Source organism: Adiantum capillus-veneris, chromosome 9, assembly GCF_014529385.1.
Source record: "Adiantum capillus-veneris isolate H3 chromosome 9, ASM1452938v2, whole genome shotgun sequence".
Taxonomy (NCBI): Eukaryota; Viridiplantae; Streptophyta; class Polypodiopsida; order Polypodiales; family Pteridaceae; genus Adiantum; species Adiantum capillus-veneris.
Window position 1 is genome coordinate 105,871,704 of NC_140939.1, and position 20,416 is coordinate 105,892,119.

Here is a 20,416-nt window from a genome sequence, read left to right on the forward strand (position 1 = left end):
AATTTCCACAAATTAGAGGGGTATGTTGGTAATTTTCCCTTAATCGAATTCTATTGAAGTAGACCAAGTGTACGTGTACTGGTGGTAGTAAGACCGCCTCAAATTTTCACAAAAAGGATTTTGGTCGACTCAAATTTAAGGACTTTTAGTTCAAAATTGTAAATTTTCCTTCTCAAATATGGTTTCCACCTTCTCATAAAGGTGATACCCACATCCTAAAAAGACTTTAGTTCTTTGAAAAAAGCTCTAAATGAAAAGATTCCCAAAATAATGTACTCATGTGCATTGTACTACACACTTTGTACTATCCCTTGCTACTTTTGCTTAAGTAGCCTTCTCTTGTACTGTGAGTTCGCTATCATTAGTTTAGCTTCATTTCATCTTGAGTATCTCTTGCGTATTGTGCCAATGCTTATTACTGTAATCTTTATGAATGCTTCACTAATTAGGATGATTATTACTGTAATCTTTCTGAATGCTTCACTAATTAGGCCTCATAGAATAAGATTGAAATTTGGTGGTGCTGGTGGTGACTTGTGTATGGTGACCATTGGTTAACAGAGGAAGAGGGGGAAGCTAGAAGTTGGTAATGGCAGAGCTGGAAGTTGGTGGCAATTAGGTGAAGGAGTTAAAAAGAAACTCTCTCGAAATTTGCTTTGGCGATGGCGAACTCGCTCCATTTCCTACTCCTTTCATGATTTGATAAAATCTCTATGCTCAAAGGCATATCCAAATGCTTTTTTGGGGGCAACATGCTAGATTATGGTCCTATGATGACTGTTAGAAGAACCGTGGTGTTTGCATGGTCATTTTAAGAGAACTTTTGTATTACACAATTTACAATTTGGATATAGGTTACATGAAACTATGATTTCATAGGGAGGCCTTGGAAAAGAAGCTTTATTTTTCGTTTTGATGGTGGCAATTGACTTAGGAAAGTCTATCCCACGAGTCTTGAACCCAGGACGTGGAAGGGGGGAAGAAGAAGTAAGTTTTTAACGCAGAGAGATCAGAGCAGATGGAATTGGGCGATCGAAGGAGGCGCAGAAAGAAGTGGGCGCCGGAAGCTTAAGAAATGCGCAGCCAGGCTGCTGCCCCTGCTACCCCTTCATTCACTGCGAACAACATATAGTATGTAGACGGTGCCAATGTCGAGTATGGAGGAGACTTTGCAGACACTTCATATTGCCCCCCTCCCACATACACTGGCAGCCCCACCTCCAAGCTCAGCATCCTCTGCCCCTGTGCATACGAATGCGTCGTAAACGGCACACTCAGCAAGCTTAGCCCCACATACCCTGCTGGCTCACTTTCTATTGATATGGTCACTGTGAAGCTCTCATCATACCCCACCTTTCCTGGTGCATCCACAATCCTTGGCCTATCCCCATCGTATGTCGATTTCATGTATTCTGGAGAGAACGCCTCTATGCGCAACTCGGTGGGAAACTCACCCGTGAAGTCGTAGTACTGATGGGTGTTGCTCCCTGCTACTAACACTCTCCCATCTTGTAGCAAGTTTGCTGTGGAATGATACACTCTAGGTATGGTGGTGCCAGTTTGAGTGATGAATTTCGCCGATGACGGTGAGTATATGACGGGTTTGAGTGTGGCATCCTTCTGATTGCCCCATCCTTGGCACCCTCTCTCAGCCCCATTGATGATGAGCGCATCCCCTGTTGGTAAGAGCACCATGTCTCCCATAGATCTCGGATACGGCATGGTCTTCATGTTCCATGCGGGTTCGTCATCTGTAACGACGATTCGTCCGCATGTATCTGATGAGGTTGGATATGCTGATGGGTTCATATAGCAACCATATTGTGACCCCCCACATACCAACACTTCCACCTTGGAGTACCCATCACTTGCAAGCAATGGTAGCATCACTGACGATCCGGCTGAGGGGTAGTTTCTTGGCTCGCCAGGAATTGTGGGAAAGGTTTTGATGACTTTATTGTTCTGATAGTTCAAGATGATGGAGTCCCTATTAGCAAAAATATAGAGATTTCCATCAGGCAAGAGGTGCACAAAGGGGTAGAGATTGTCATATTGAGCATCATTAGTTTGCTCCAAGAAAGGCAAAGCTACTTTTCCGCGGCCATTGGCCGGGATGAACTCATAGGTGAATGCGCCACGGCCGCCAATGACGATTTGGGTACCGTCTGGCAGCAGTTGATTAGTAGCATACCACCTACCATCTTGAAGAAATTCTGTAGAAGACTCGACCCAATCACACGAGCCACTAGAGGAGCAAGGGCTGAAGGTTCGTATTTTCATCAAGCCATCAAAGTCACCACCCGTCTGAACAAGCGTTCCATCGGCGACGAACTGGCCAGAGGAGCACCACGTGTCAGTTTGGATGAAAAGAGGGCGGACGGAGTTGTCGGCGGGGTTGAAGAGGACGGAATGAGCCGTGCAATCAACAGTCTGCTTGAGGTCATCGGCATTGTTCCGGCAGACTCCATCAGGTAAATTGATTTGAGAAGGGCCAATGTTTGTTCTGTCAAGCAAGATGACAGTGTTGTAGCGGGTGACGGCGGTGTGCATGGACGCGATGCCGGCATTGTCGAGCAGCAATTTCCAGCTGCCTTGAGCTAGAGCCCTTTCTATGAGAATCACTTGGGAGGCACAGAAAACTAGGAAAAGCAATGCAGGCATCAGAGAGAAGGCCCTCTCCATGTTTTCCTTTGGTTTGTAATTTTCTTCAAATGGTACTCAAAAGACTACCTAAGATAGCCACAATTTAAACAGATTCATGCCTCATTAAGGCTCTCAAAAACTGGCTATGAATGAGAGAGAGAGAGAGAGAGAGAGAGAGAGAGAGAGAGAGAATAGTAATACAAGAGAGTGCCTGTGGGATAATGCCTTACCATTTATTAATCTATGATGAAGGGGAAGGCCTATATATTCAAAATCCATGAGCTTGCAAAACTTGACTCTTCCTTTGTGGCTAGAGTAGGGGTCCACATCTAACAGCCCATCTCAAGCCCATTGTCTTAAACTACAAGCAAGGAAGCTTGGCTACATCATATCACCCTATCATTCAATCAGACAAACATTAAAACCAGATGTTTGTCAATTTTTTGATGGAAAACTTCAAAATTGAGGTTCTATACTATTTGTCTAGAACATTATAGAGCAATTTTCTTTAAAGAAACCGATGGCCGACACGTGTCAACAAGTGCCACACCCATCGGGCATGCCCCATATTTGCACAAAATGAGGCCCTCCTAAGCCACTTGCCAGTGACAATGGTAGGGCCGCATATCGGTAGGCCGATCTGGAACACTAGTATGTCTAATTTAAAAAAAGAAAAATTGATGGGGAAAGAAATTAAAATGTCTTTAACTACATTACATTAGATGAAGGAAAATTGATTGTATTTTCGCGGTTAAGGTGATTGTGCACGTGTGCAAGAGGAGCATGGTAGGGACTCATTGAAAAAGAAAGGATAAGTAAAGAGGAGGCAAAGATACTTAACCGATGGAAAACCTTGTTGTATTGGTAGATTGGTAGCTAGGGGCATTTGAAGGCCATGTGGTAGTTTATTGCATTGCTAGTGTGTATGATGCCAGCATTAGAAAGAAGGGAGCTTTTATTCAAAAGATGCAAGCATTTGGGCATATTCATTGCATTTCATACTCTGTTTCTAGTGTTTGTAACCGTGATGGGTCTTGCTCAGCAATGGGATTCTTGAATGACCATATAAAAAGTAAGGAGCTTTATGGTTTTGGCATGCATGTGAAACCTCTCTCTCAAATTATCCCATCGGTCATGCCATCGTGCACGACAATGATGTCCCAAGTTCAAGTCCTATTTGTCACAAGTGGAGCCCCGGGTTTCCATGTTATATGACAAATCGCGGGAGTTGAGCTCTCGATCTCGTGGTCCCACGCGTTTGATTCTTCCCATTAGGCTATTACCATATGCTCTCTCTCTCTCTCTCTCTCTCAAAGTAGGCTTAATTTGTGCTTATGTCTGTATTAGCTGTTCCTCTTGAAAAAGCACCTTGAGCTGTATGCAATATAGTGAAAAAATAAGTCGAGTGGCTGTTGACTAACGGCAATGGATTGGATCGATTAGAGCTGAGGTTGTATGCTGAGGGTACGAGTGGCAAGTAGTGGTTAGCCCACAACCTCAAGTTCGAAAGCTCAACGGAAGAAACTCTTTGCCTTCGAAAGAATTGCGTGCAAAATTTAAATTTCAGACGAGGTAGGCCCATGGGGTGGTGCCTGGAGGGAGTAACGACCAGAAGCCACCAGGTGACTTGTACCGTCCAATTATCCAAACCCGCACCCCTACTTTACCTACTTCATCGCCCCTCGTATTGATATTAGAAACCCACTATACATCACCCACAGTGAAGTTCTGGACAGATTCTCACATAAATTCCCACATTGTGACTTAACGCAACATCATGAGCTTCTGTGAGGGAGGCACGGCATACCTAGCTAGGTACGATTGGGGGCAGGGGACCGTCGGCCTGGTGGCGGGGCTTGTGGTCCCCTGCCCCCAATCGTACCTAGCTAGGTATGGTGTGCCTACGATTGGGGGCAGGGGACCGCCGGCCTGGTGGCGGGGCCTCTGGTCCCCTGCCCCCAATCGTACCTAGCTAGGTATGGTTTGCCTCTCGAGCAAAAGCTCATGATGTTATGCGTTGTATGAAAAATTCATGATGTTATGCATTGTATGAAAAACGCTGAAAAAGTTTCCCTTTTCCTACATGAGAAAATTTCTAAATCTTCTTGTGACGGCCCCGACCCTGACGAGGTATTGAATGAACCCCAAGCACTTGGATCAATGCCACTCAATTGAGGCATAATTCCCCTAGCTTCGAATGGTTTACTTGGCTATGGAAGTAACAAAATGCATGTGCCTACGTGGTAAGTGTGTCGAGATGCCAACGAAGAGATTGTATTTTCGAGACCCGGGTGGGAGAGGGCTCTCAACGCCATCGACCTTTCCTGGTCCATCGCTTCTCCTTCAGACTTGTGATGACCATAGATCCCACCTCTTGGGTTGATTAATTACTACCTACCCCCCCCCCCCCCCCCCCCCCCCCCCCCCCCCCCCACAACAACCCCCTCTCTCTCTTACTCTGATTTTTTCCCCAAAATCACTAGAGAAAAAAGACAAAAACTCTTTTTTTCTAAGCACATATGTTGGTGCTTACGTTGAAATGTGCTCACATAAATTTGAAAAAAAATCATAATGTTTTCAATTTCGTTGAGAAAAAATGTACGTAGTACAATTTTGTGAACATAGATCTCTCTCTCTCGCACAACCTTGCGCGTGCATGCACACTTACACACACACACACACACACACATATTGCATAATGCACCTCTCTCTCTCTCTCTCTCTCTCTCTCTTTTTCTTGCAGATTAGACTTTCACAACGCCCTCCCTAGAATTTGAGAAACATGACAAAGACACTCTTGAAATAGAGTGTTTTGATGAATATGCTAACAGGACTTTTGAGGTGCTAATAATGCCATGATGCGAAGAAATTTTAAGCAATCATGGATTTTTCAACTAATAATGCTAGTCTCCAAACTCCTGTAGGAGCGAGCAACACAAGCAAGGCAAGGGCATGGTGTCCCACTGAAAAAGACCTCATTCACATGAACTCTACAATGGGAAAGCTCATGGAACCCTGTAGTGGCTTTTTTCTACCCAGATGGCCATTTCATGAGGACCGGGAGGGCAAAGTGAGTCAATCCTCAAATTGAAAATATTGTCTCACTTGGAGCCTTTTTTCCCATACTAGGCAAATGATACCACTTGTAGTGTAGGATGATACCACTTGTAGTGTAGGATGCAGGTACACTACACAATATGGGTTGAAATGAAAGGGTTGTAGCCAAAACATGGTGCAAGTTGACCCCTCTGCATTTCTCCACCTTGCACTATGAGACTTGACGACATGCGTCCCAAACATGCACCAATAGAGAGAATTTTGTTGCGCGCGCGCGTGGAATTTTGTTGCGCGCACGCACGTGCGCGCACACACACACACACACACACACACAGAGAGAGAGAGAGAGAGAGAGAGAGAGAGAGAGAGAGAGAGAGAGAGAGAGAGAGAGAGAGAGAATTTAAAGGTGATGAAAGTGTAATGCCTCTACTTTCCACTACACTCCACCATTTCGAACAAGGGTGCAATGGCAAGGTCTCATGTTCACGTCTCTAAAGCATGGTGAATGGCGACCTATAGATTGAGCATGACATGGAATTGTGTTTTCTTGTGTAATAAAAGTAGGAGTGAGGTACGGAATTGGTGAGCGTGTATTCAAGTTCATTGTGGACAACAAGGCTTGAACTCGTGCCTGGATGAACGAGAATGAGAGACATGTGCGAATTGCTAACCACAACACTAGCGTGCACATTCTTGAAATAGAATCTAGTGCCCAGACATAGTAAATGGTGGCTTGTCCTTAAAGAAGGGGCCGTAGTTTAACTGGCTTTAAACAAAGCTCTAGCTATATACGATCTCCCCAACGAGCCTTCACCTCCGTCACCTCTAGGTGGGGATGGCGGGCTTGGAGCCCCCCTGGAGGTGGTTTTGGACATCTGGATGACGGGTGTGCCCTGGTGGAGGTCCCATGGACATTACCTGTGGAGGTGGTAGTTTTTGTGGTATGAGTAGTTGTGGCTACCCTGGTAATGGTGGTCCGAGAGATCCTTTTTGCAGTTTCAACAGTGATCATATTAGTGGGTCTCATGGTTGGACAATCCCTATGGAGATGGTGGTTTCCATGGTCCAAGCAGTCGTGGCTACCCCAATAAGGGCGGACTGAGAAGCAGTTTGAGTAGTGGTCTTGGTAGTGGGGCCATGGGTGCTAGACACTATATGCCATGTGGTCTTAATGATCCTAGAGCAGTGGGATGGACGGTGGGGTTGAAGCATGCAAAGCTCGAGGCATGGGAACGACGTAGAAAAAAGTCAACGATCGATTGACAATGTGGGATTTGAACCCACCACCTTGCAAATGAAAGCCCGATGAGCTAACCATGCATGGATGTGTGATTTGTTGAAACCCCTTGTGAGTTCAAATTATTATAAAATCAGCTCATGTTTACTCCTCCCCATGTCCTTGTTTACTTTTCAACATCTAATGTCTATGCACAACTATGTTTTTGTGATGATGATTCTCCGGCATTGATCCCATTGCTCTAGCTTCATTTACTACCCCGTCGTATATATCCTAAGGGCCACGGGCCTCGTGGTCCAAATACTGAAGGTCTCTACCTGCCTGTATTTCTCATTTACTCCTATTAAGACAAAGATGATGTATTATCATCTTCCAATTTACAACACCCAACTTCAGCTTCTCAGTTGTAATAATTGTCTGTAGTTTCATCCAACTTTCAAGTTATAGTGCTTGGAAGAGAGAGAGAGAGAGAGAGAGAGAGAGAGAGAGAGAGAGAGAGAGTTTTAAATGTTACATGGAAACAATCACAAGAGACGGCATCAAAGATCGACTAAATGAGTTGAATTCACACACACACACACACGCGCGCGCAAACACACAGAGTATTTAATGTTACATGGAAACAATCCCAAGAGACAACATCAAAGACCGACCAAATGAGTCTTGAATTCATGGGGGGAGGGAGAGAGGGTACTTATTGACTTCGTAGAGAAAACTCCAAAAATAGATCAAACATCTAGCTAACAGGTCAAAACCTCAAGGAGAGAGGGGAGCTTAGGGCGTTCATTCTATGTAATGCTAGCTCTAAGGGACACCTCTCTAACCTAGTTCTTTCCACGTGACACAACTACTAATTAGGTCACTATTTCCTAACCCAATCAACGATTTCCTATGCAAATAATTGAGGCTATATAAGCAACCATCTATGTAGATTTCATGGTTTCACCTAGTCATATCATTGTGTGTTGCTCATTGCCTTGTATCACTCGGTGTGTGTGCATGCGTGCGCGCGCATTACCAACATGCTAGGCTGCATCATTCCTTATTCAAAAATTGTTTTAAACATGAATAAATGCCGTATAATACATTCAATCATATCATATTCAAACTTACTATATAGTGACATGTCATTGTTTTTTTCAATTTCGTAAATATAAAGCAATTGATTGTTTTATTGATTCTTAACATATTGATCAATAAAACATTCGATTGATAAGATTCTCGATGGTTATGCATCTCTCACCTTCTCTAAGCTACAAGGTTAATCGAAGCAATGAAAGATATAGAGATTACTAAAAGAAAATCATTAAATTATTTTTTCAAAAGAAGAAATCCTGAATAGGCTTTTTAATTAGCTTGAATATAGGATATATTAGTTTTGGGATTTTAACCAATTGAATATTGAAAATAGATGAGCGGTAAAGATTTTTTAAAGCTTCATCTCCTTTCAATACCTATCATTGGTTAACGAATGGTCTTGCTATGTTTACTGTGGCATGGACAATCTCTTGTCTGCTGATAATCAAAGCATTAGGGGCATCTGTGAGGTGTACAAGCTAACACATCATATAAGTTTAGGGTTTTATGGGTTAGGATAGTAAATTTTAGTTACCTTTGTGCATTTGGGTAAAACATTAGTCAACCCCTTGAGAATGAATATTGAACAACAATGTAGTAATTGGTCTCTTGGTTGTTTGATCACTTGCTATTAATTTAAAGATGGTCTTGGTGTGAGGAGTTCTCTTGATTTTTCTGAACCTTTGTACTTTCTTCCAAGTCTTGGACAAGAGAAATGCAACAAACAAACCTCTTGGTTGTTATGAGATGATACTTCTTACCTCCAAGTAGGCTAATTATAGTTAAGGCATACAATAAGGCTTGCTTACTTGTTTTTGAGCAAACACTTTTGACTTCTAAATCTTGGAAGGCGTTTGCGACCATGTTTTTGTCAAGGAAAACCATATCACACATTAGGTCCTAATTCAATGAGTCCAAAATTTAAAGACAAAAACAAAATAAGCACCATCAGCTTTAATTTCTCAATCCAAGCAACAAAGATGTAGTAGAGAGACAAGATTGAAATCTCTAATGATGGATCACATTGCTTCGCATGCCTTGCAGTTAATAATCAACACAAACAACTTAAACCATTCAAGAATCATCATAAAAGATTGCTGATAATCAAAAGATTCAAAATAATTTGTATTCATTAATGATAGTGGAGAGTTAGAAAAATGGGGTTTGTGCCACAATGGTAATAAATCGTCATATGGTTGTTGTTGGATGCAGCGGCTATGGTGGGTGCCACCTTGGTGTATCCATGGTGTAGATGAAGCGTGCAATAGAGATTGAACGAGAGAAAGAGAGAGATAGTCGACACGGCACAAGAAAAATGCTATATTTGATTTAAAATCCTTGTTACATATATAGAGAACTTAGGCCAACCATGCAAAAACTGCCATGCAAAATCCACAAAGATTGGAGTACACATTTACCTAAAACTAGTGGTGTTCCCACGGGATTAGGCCATACAGGGCTTGAACCCAACATTTGTAACCCTAATGTGACTGATAATCCACAAACTATTTTCTTTAGGCTATCTAGAATGAACATGTGACTTGATAGCTATTCCAGGTTTAGAACTTCAGAGTCGGATGCTAGATATTAGATTGGATGGAATGAATAGAATTAAACTTTAGATGAACAAATGAAAAATTCAAAGATAGACAACTGAACTGAACTGAAAGAACACATTCAAATGATATGAACCAAGACTGACCAATAGACGGGAGCCTAAAATCAAAGTAATGGTTCATATTTATAGATGCCCGTGCTAGGTTTTGACTGACAAACCGACTGTACAATTACTGACTAGTAATTACTGGTAACTTTATTATCCTTGGTAGAAGCCTCTTTCAGGGGCACGTTCTATCTATATCCTCCTCCCCTTTAAAAAATCACACCTTGGTGGAATCAATGTATGTTGCATTTATAAGGAATGTTGTTCAGAAAATTTGCTTGTGAAAAAGTCAATGTGATGCCCAAAACAACATTGAACACAATGGAGCGTTAATCATCATTATACATCGATAAACCAACCACATAATATGATTAGAAATTAAATTTCACAAACCATTGTTGTAAGTGCTTATCAAGAGGCTTGTGTAGAATGCTTTGTGAAATTAGCGTTCACATGGCCAAGACACTACCTTTGTAGTAAGCACGGGGAAAATACTAAGATGCAGCTATAACTACATGTGCATCTATCATGATTAGAAGGAGAACACCTTGGGCTACACAAATTTTCCATTCACAACCAAGCTAGCTTTTCCTCTCTCTCTCTATATATATATATATATATATATATATATTTATATAGTGTATACCAGTAATTCATATAAATTTTCTTCACATTTTATTAAGCAAGCCATGATGTGAATAGCTCGACCCTTGCACATGGTGGCTTTCTGTTGGTTGCAGCGCCTGCTCAAAGTCTTGGGAGGGCCATAACAAGAGTCGTCTATGGGACAGGGGGTTGCTACGCATACGGAGTACATCCTGGAGCCAGATCTACTGCCACGGGAGAGGGATTGGTTGAATGTGCCCCGTGTGACAGGGGTTGCTCTGGAAGGGGAGAACCCAACTGCTCCTCCCCTTGCCCTAGGTGTTTGGTGGTGCTTCAAATGGTGTTTTTTTTTTGGCAGAGTTGGTGGCTCCTCGGCTTCTTCGCTCGCCCGGCAGGGGTCTGAGGCACGTTGGTTGGAGTCCTTTTGGCATGCAAGGCAAGATGTGACAGAATTTTCCCTATATGGTGGCACTAAAGGTCCCTCTATGGTGGATGACCTGCCCTTGTAGCTCAAATTTATACTGGTGGTTGCTTTGGTCTTCTACTGGTCTGACGGTGTGTGGCTCGCTGAAATAGCCTAAAGTTGGTAGTTTGTTTGAGGTGGTGCCGCTGACTGCTCCCCCCTTATGCTGATCTATGTAGGAAGTTTGATCTGGTCTGCTCCGACTGGTACGATGGTATGTTTTCTCCTTATGGAGGTTCTGCTCAAGTCATGAAGTTGTCGGTGGCAAAGATAACTTCTTGGTGGCAGCCTTTGGCACTCTCTTCGAGTTGACATCCTTTGTTGATATGCCCCATTTTCTCAAGCCTTTGTGGTCTTTTATTGATTCTTCTTTTATTTGTACGAGTATTGGGTCCTTGTAAAACCCCCGATCTGTTGAACGGTTTGTTAGATGTAACTGTCATTGGTATACTGAGCTCTCATGGCACATGTTATGCATGAGACTTTTGTCTAAATTTTTTTTGATGTTTAATTCAATTTCAACTCACCTATTGGTGAGTATTTCCAAAAATAAATAAAATTATATGGTGTGAGTTTTGTTTAGAATGCCTTGAGTGTCAACAATTAAAGTTAATGTGATGGTAAAAAACGCCTTGAAATGTCAAAAATTAAAGTTAATGTGATGGTGACAAATGCCTTGAAATGTCAAAAATTAAAGTTAATGTGATGGTGAAAAATGCCTTGAAATGTCAAAAATTAATGTGATGGTGACAATTCGATGGTGAAAGTTTTTCACTTTTCTTCCACCATCCTCCTATGGATTTCTTGCACAGCAAAGCTAAATTGTTAGGAACTACTATGTGAAGCGAATTGAGTGACTTTGGAGATGACCCAAAAATTGAGGAGGAGGCGAGTGTTGTTAACTATAAAAGAACGCACATGAAATATTTGTAGTGTTTATATCTTCATCTCTATCTTCACTCTTCATTTCTCTTGCCTCCCCTCTAGCAAGATGCACAAATGTGAGATCTCTCTCCTCTTACTGACAAGTCTTGCCCATACATGGCATGTGGAGACTTGTCTTGATGCTAACCTTACTAAAACTATTGATTAATTCAAGTTTCCTATAGTGGTGAACACTCTAGGGAAACTCACAACCCTTAGAAAATGGAAGCGCTTTATTGTTTACTACTTTTATTTGTACTTGTTATCCAATCTCTCATATATAAGCATTCGTTTCAACAATAATATCAAGCACTTTTGATAACCATTATCCTAAGGAGGCACCAAATTGATACTAATCCACTCTGTCTATTTTAGGACCTACAGAAATACTTTCCCTGTCTATTTTAGGACATAGAGAAATACTTTCCCTATCTAATCCGATCAAAACCATTGAAAAACATTTTCCCTGTCTATTTTAGGACATAGAGAAATACTTTCCCTGTCTATTTTAGGACATAGAGAAATACTTTCCCTATCTAATCCGATCAAAACCATTGAAAAACATTTTCCTTTTTTTTTTGCCATATTCACAGATGTGAGTTGATAGAATTTATATTAACTCAAAAAGAATACAATTTCCCACAAGCACTACATGTGCCTTGGTGGGACTAGGGTTCCAAGAGAGGCTTGTACACAAGTAAAGATGTACTACCAGAGGTTACAAACCTACCCTCTTGAATGTTCCAAGCAACTCAATGTATGGGTCCAACCTTCATTCTTATCCGCTGATCCTCTTCTAGCTCATACATCATGGATTAGCTTAGTGCTCACTCACACAATATCAACAAAGCAAGCTATCACTAGCTTGGCCTCAAATACTCGAAGATTCCTAGACTTCCATACCTGATTCAGGTAGCAAAATCTAGTAATTTGGGTGCACACCAAAATGGCCTGGCTTTGGAATTCACGCCCTTTCAAGATCAAGTCATCAGTAAAGAAATTTGTCTTCCATGTTCTCTGTACCCATTTTCATACCTTAGCGGCCACCCCCCATGAAGTAGGGCACATGATGAATGAGTGGTGAAGGGGGTCTTCAAAGGATGACCTACACCAAAGCAGGTGTTAGAGACGAGCCCTCTAGTATGCACCTTAATACCAGTGGGCAAAGCTCTCCTAGCACCTTCCAGCTGAATATCTTCATGTATTCTGGCCATTGAGTCTCCCAAATGTCCTTAAGGGTGAAAGCATGAATAGGTGGAAAGCTATATATGTGATATAATTAAATAGCATAGCATGACATTGGGGGTGTGGTCACTGGTGCCATATTTTAAACGTCCAAATTTATATTCTAAAAAATGTTATACTTAAAAATTCAGCCTTCACACACCCGCTTTCTTTCATGAGTAGTTGGCAGTTTCAAACACCGTGGCCCCCCCGACCCCCCGCCTCTCTCTCTCTCTCTCTCTCTCTCTCTCTCTCTCTCTCTCTCTCTCTCTCTCTCTCTCTCTCTCGCACGCGTGCGTCCTCAAGGTCTACTGTGCTTAGAGATTCTATTGTGCAAGCTTGGCTGCTTCAAGGACGATTGCAGTAACCGCCCTCTTCTCTTCGAGGTATGTCTCTCCCATTGAACATGTACACTCTCTACTGCTTGAGCACGCGCCCCCCACCTGGGATCATTTAGCTACATTAAGCTGCATTTGGAGTTGCATGAGTGCCACACCTTGCTCATTTGCAATAAGAGGCAAGCAAAACCTAATGTTGCTGCTAGTTGCATGAGAGGACATAGACTCCTGAGCTGCATGCAACCTTGTGGAAAATCCCATAGCACATCACCCTGAATGCCTTGCTTACAAGAGCAAGCCCATGAAGTTCTTGTTTCTTTTTAGCAGGGATGATAAGTGAGGGCACACCACGTCTCATGAGTTCATTGGATGATGTGCAGGTATATCACTTGAGACTGCATCATGGCACCTTCCTCAAAGCATTCGATTCAAGCAAGCAGCAGTCTAGTTAGGAACATTGAACCACCTATGCATACGAAGTTTTGTCGTCTTGCCGAGGAATTTCATATGGAGCGTGGATTGCCATTGGAGGGAGTTGATCCGTGTAGCTTGGCAAGAAACAATGACATCTCTGAGGAGGACTAGAAAGCTGTATTTATATGCCCAAAGCCTGTTCTGGTAGCCAGAAGAAAGTGAAGGCATACCATGCTCGGTCGGAGTTCTTACAAAAGCTTGTGTGGAGACACTGGGATGTCTACCGGGAGGGTCCCTTCATGTATGAAGTAGGGACTCAATTTGCAAAGGCCTTTGCATTAGAAAATTGCAGTGAATCTGGCAAACATCAAATTTCTTGGGCTATCTTTGCAGAGAGGGCAATGAGAGCCTCAGACGAAAGACACAACTTGCAAAACAAGATCAAGAGGTGGGATTAGCAGATGAGTGGTAGAGGGAGAGGTTCCAAAACCACTGCTGCCTCTACCAGATCATCATTGAAAAAAGAAGTTACGTCTGTACCATTGTCAAGCGTGCCTACAGGAGGATGCATGGTACAATTGGCACATTAGGAGATTTCGGAGGTCTTTTGGAGGGCCTTTTGGAAGAGAGAGGAAAATAAGCTCCTCCAATGAGAGAAGAGCCTACGTTACGTAGAAAAATAGATTGATATTAACAAAAATATAAAAGGTGTCCCTCTCCTCATTTAATAATCTAGTGGTCCTTGAAGACGAGCACTCTCTTTCATTTAATGCGAGAACCTTTTTCAGAAGGTAGATGCGGTGCATTTGATATGGGCTACGTCATCACTAGAACTCAAAAAGTCACAAAACTATCAAGTGGTGGAAGATTTTGAAACTTTTGATATTGTCAATGCGTCCGGAACGCACATATCTCCTAGAAATGAATGTCCAATTGCTTCGCTCAGACATCCAAAGAGGCAAAAAAATGTCAAAAAGCCCTAAAGAAACATTTTACTAACGGCGCGCGAGGGGCCATTCCAAAATTTTGTAATGCCTCCTCGCGCGCCGTTAGTAAAAAGCCCCATTTTTCTCTTTTTAGGGAGCTTTTTGAGAGAAAAATGTCCAAAAACCTCTAAAAAAGGGCTTTCTGGAAAAATAAGTGTCCAAAAATCACTAAAAAGAGCTTTGTACTAACGACGCACAGAGGGACATTCTACAATTTTGGAATGCCTCCTCGCGCACAGTTAGTAAAAAGCCCCTTTTTTCTCTTTTTAGGGAGCTTTTTGAGAGGAAAATGTCCAAAAACCTCTAAAAAGGGGCTTTCTGGAAAGATAAGTGTCCAAAAATCACTAAAAGGAGCTTTGTACTAACGGCGCGCAGAGGGGCATTCTAGCATGTAGAAATGCCTCCTCGCGCGCCTTAAGTAAAATGCCCATTTTTTGGGGTTTTTTGACATTTTTTGCCTCTCCGGTTGTCGGAATGAGGCAAGTAGACATTCGTTTTTAGGGTATTTTGGCGTTCCGGACGCATTGGTGGTGTCAAAAGCCTTAAAATCTATCACTATTTGACAGTTTGTGACTTTTCAACTTTTAGTGATGACGTAAGCTGCATTGAATGCGCCGCACCTGCCTCCTGAAATAGACGCTCGCATTAAATAAAAAAGTGACCGTTTTCAAGGACGATTGGAAATATAAATCTACTTTTTAGAGTGTCTGGTTGTCCTTTTGGATGTACTCACAAGGTACAAGTGCATTTTATAAAAAGTTTCTAGAGAGAGAAATACAATTTCTTACAAGGCCCTCCAAATGACCTACGAAATTTTCTAATGGAGGAGGATAGTAGGGCACTTGCAAAAGTGAAGAATATTGCAGAGGTTAGATTGCAAGACTATAAGTCAAGACTAGAGGGTGCAAAGAAGCAGGTAGAGGATCAAGTTAGAGAATTGCATAGGGCTGAGGGTGCTCAAAGCTCAAACACTTTGGCCATAAAGTTGCAAATGGAGATTGATTGCGTGCAAGACCCTGTAGCTCGACAACGCCTGATTGATTTGATTGGACAGTTCTGAGTACTACTAGAGAGAACGTTGCTGAATTAGAAGCCAATGTGGCTAAAGCAAAGGTGCATACCCTCCTACATGTGCTTCACTTTGTTTTGGAGTATGTGGTTCACTTCCATGTGGTTATGTGGTTATGTGGTTAGAGTGTTTTGGATTGTATGGTTATGTACTGTATGAGCATATTCTATTTTTGCTATGTGCTATATAGCACAAAATATGTGCTATATGGTCACAACATAGCCATCATCTTCATGGAGTGGGTGGTTAATGGCTATGTGCCATGTGTGCTTATGTGCTATGTGCTTTATAGTTCAATCTAGGTGCAGCATGTTCACAATAGTACCCTCATCTATTTGGAATGTGTGTGATTCTATGCTATGTTCTCTGTGTGGTTATGTGCTATGTGATACATAGCACAATGGACATGTGTAATATGTGCTATATAGCATAACCTGTATGCTATATGCTCACACTAGAGCCTTGAAGTGTGTGTTAAATATTGATATGTGCTACATAGCACAATCTTTTTATGTGCTATGTGCTAAATAGCACATTTTGTGTGTTATATGTTCACAATATAGCCCTGGAGTGTGTGGAATAGTGAATTGTGCTATATAGCACAATCTCTATTTTTGCTATGTGCTACATAGCACCATCTCTAATTGTGCTATATGCTACATAGGACAATATTTGTGCTATATGCTATGTGCTATGTCTCATATAGCCCACTGCATATCATATACCCAACAAGCTTGTGCTATATAGCATATAGAGAAAATGTTTGGGCTATATCTGGTATTTTAAAAGGTCTCTCTGCTATGATCTACAGTGCATACTCTATGTAGCACTTATAGCACATTATACTTGGATTGTGCTATGTGCTATATAGCACAATGCATATCATATACCACATCAAGGTTGTGTTTATAGCATATAGAGTAAGTGCTTGTCTTATATGTGGTATTGCAAATAAGGGATAAGATTCACGCTGCATATTCTTTTCAGCAATCTCCTTTTGTTGGGTTATTGAGACTTAAATTAGATGTGTTGTCCTCTTTGTTTCACAGGCACTGCTTGCAGAAGTAAAGACCAACATAGCACAGGAATCAGAGCACTTAAAATTTTGTGTTACCATGGAGAGGACTTCACATAATGTGGGGGCCAGTTTGACGAAGCCTTTTACTCCTATGGATTTTGAGCAGAGCATTAGCGAGGTGGCACTTAATGGGTTCTACCATTGTGTAGGATGTGGATTCCTGTTCGATGCCAGAAGCTTGGATCTACTCTCCCTGCCTTGCACCCATGTGTACCATATGCTATGCTTCGCGCATGTATGTAGGGACTATGGCTATTGTGTTGCACTAGATTGCAACATGTCTGTCCCCCCTAGAGCTAAGCATATGATTGGTTTGAAGGTGAAGAGTGAGATGAAAGAATCAAGTGCAGGTAGTCACTGTGTCAATTATTTACTAGTACTATTGCAGGCCCACTTTCCATTGGGAGTTTAAACTCTTGCATTTAATGAAATCATTTGCAGGTATAGACATCGCAACAGAGACCTGTATACAAGAATCATTGAGGACAAGAATAGAGAGAGTCTCTATGCAGGCCACTGGTAGGTAACAAAATCAGTATTTATGTGTGTATTTTGGGATACTCCAAGTGAGACTTTGAAAATAGATTGCTTTGTAGAACAATCATCGCATGCTTGCTCCAAGAAGACGATGCATTCCACAAGGAAGAATGGCCTGATTACCTTAGGGATGCAGCCAGCCCTTGAAGCGGAGTCTACCCCAGGATGCAGCCAGCCCTTGAAGCGGAGTCTGTCGTAGGAGTGGCAGTACGTGGAGTAGTTGAAGACATCTTGATGGCAAAGTCTTCTGTAATCAAATCACCTACGTAACAACTAACTCCAAGAAGGCTGTTGCGTTCTCCGTTGAGTGCCAAAGCATCACCAAGTGTGGATACTAGAGATAAAGCATCAGATGAGGCAGTTGCAGATGCGGTGAAAGCAACACCCCCTCCAACGGGGAAGAAATCGACTCCCAAGAACTTAGGTGGAAGTCCCACAATGGATATACCTCTTGATTCATTTCGGAAGAGGAAGAAACCAAATGCAAAGCAATGAGTGTGTTGTTGTAACTTCATGCAATTAGAAGATGTCTTTAGAAGGCATGTGCAATCCATCACACCCCTATTGTATCCATGCTCATTGATGAATCAAGTGTTGGAATTTGTTAGTGACATGTCTCTTAATTCTTTGCATCAAGTAGTTGCAAACTATTTGATTTATTTTCTGTACATGTTTAGTAATATGTTTCTCCTTTCTCTTGTCGTAGATAATCAAGAAGCTGAAAAAAGCGGAACTTACATGAGACGCACTCGCTCTTCGGGGTCTGTAGGTTCACTGGCTCAGTCTTATCCTGTGAAGAATCCAAGAAGGGGTGCTACAGCTTCGAGGGGGGTTGTAGGCAAAAAAAAAGTGTCTTTTGATATAGTTGAGGGGTCTGTAGGTTCACTTGCTCAGTCTTATCTTGTGAAGAATCCAAGAGGGGGTGCTACAGCTTCCAGGGGGGTTACAGGCAAAAAAAGAGTCTTTTGATACAGTTGATCCCTGCACACCTACTAGTACTGCTGAATTTGTTCCAAATGTGCATAATGCAGTTGATGTGTAGGTTTTGCATGATGATGTGCATACAAATGTTGACCGTGCTAAACTTGAAAAGGGTACATTACCCACCCCCATCACACTTGAATCTGACACAGATGCCATTGATGATGCTATGGTAGTTGATGCCTGCACAGATGCCATTGCTGATGCTACGCTAGTTGATGCCTGCACAAATGACATTGTGGATGCCATGGAAGTTGATGCTCGCAAAGATTTTGTTGCTGATGGAAATGTTAATGATGGTGGAACAGAAAGTATTGTTCATGCTGTCATAGATGCCCTTCTTGATGCAGTTGTGGATATGGGTACAAATGCCACTGTTGAAGCTGACACAAATGCCATTAATGATGCTACCACAGTTGATGCATGCACAGATGCCATTACTGATGCTATTGTAGTTGATGCCTGCACAAATGACACATTGTGGATGCTATGGAAGTTGATGATAGCACAGATGCTATTGTTGATGGCAATGTTAATGATGGTGGAACAAAAAGTATTGTTCATGCTATCATAGATGCCCTTCTTGATGCAGTTGTGTCTATGGGTACAGATGCCACTGTTGAGAATGCCAGAGGCATGGGTGAGGATGTCCTCATTGAGAGAGAAGCTGGAACACATGAGGCAGCGGGTGCAAGTGATGTCACAGCCCAAGCCAAGGTGGTCTGTCCAAGTGATGCGGCTGATGACATTGTTGATGGAGAGGAGGCAAAGGGTACATATGCCGCTGTTGAAGATATGGGAGGCTTGGGTGAGGAAGACCTCACTAAGAGAGTACCTAGAATAGGCTCAGCAGTGGGTAACGGTGATGTCGCGGCTTCTGCTGACACAACTGTGGCAGGTGACAGAGCAGTTCAATCGGGAGAGGCAATGGGAGAAGTTGTCGTGGCTGCTACGGACATGAAAGAGGCAAATACACATAATACAACTGAGGCATGTATAGAGCAAAACAATGAGGCAGGGAAAGGCACAGAGGTGCCCACTGACAGAGCAGCTCAATCAGGAGAGGCAATGGGAGAACATTTCATGGCTGCTGTGGACACAAAAGAGGAAGTTACACATGATACAACTGAGTCTTGTACATATCCCACTGTTGGGAATACCAAAGGTAAAAGTCCAGAGGTCCCTATGGGTTGAGCAACTGCTACAGATACAAATGAGGCAGGTATAAAGAATGCTGATAAAGAGGCCAAAATTGGACATGAATATGAGAGGCTAGAGTGTCTTGTGGTAATTCCATTACAAATTGTTGGACTGCCTCCTGTGTCTTGTGAGGACAAGAAGAGAAGGGACAATTTATGCATCATACTGGATGTGAATGGGCTTCTCATAAGGAGGTATAAGGTCTCCTTCTACAAAGGAATAGCAAGAAGCAATACTCCTGATTGGGCAAGATCAAGGTATCAGGTAGTCACTTGGCCAAATACTACAGGAAAGATGCAATTTGAATATGTGGTCAGGCCCAATGCATCAACCTTTTTGCATGCACTGCTGCAAAGAGCACAAGTTGCACTATGGAGCTGCATGACCCAGGAAATCCTGCACTTGCTTTGAGTGCATGCTTTCCTAGGCTGAACAAACAATTTTTCCTTGATATTATCGGTTAAGAGGGGTGTAGAGAGGCGAGCTTCAAGCTAAATAACGCAAAGCGCATATTTTTCAAGTGTTTGAAAGAATTTTGGACGCACTATCCTAAGTTCAACTCTGATAATACACTGGTGGTGGATGACACACTCTACAAGTGTCTGCTCAACCCTCCCGGGACTTGGGTCTGTCCAGATTCATTTGAACCAGCAGAGATTTGTCAGTCCCCAATTTACCTGGTTAGCACATTGTTCCCTTGGTTAGTCAAGTGGGCAGTCTCACCCAGCCCTAATGCTTATGCAAAGATGAACCAGTTTGAAAATCCTCCGGACATAGTGTCTGCTCGTGTCATCAGCCACTATAGAAGTCAACAAGAAGTATGTAGGGAAGGTTGATTGTGATTATGGAATCATGTATACAGCATTTTGCGCACTGAATTTACTTGCGATTACTATACAAAAGCCTGACCTGTTCAAAG

At 42.4% G+C, this 20,416-nt stretch overlaps 1 pseudogene; it reads right to left on the reverse strand.

The window, feature by feature from the left end:
• Positions 1-797: 797 nt before the first annotated feature.
• Positions 798-2,882, reverse strand: LOC147450939 (aldehyde oxidase GLOX pseudogene; annotated as a pseudogene).
• Between the last annotated feature and the right edge of the window lie 17,534 nt (positions 2,883-20,416).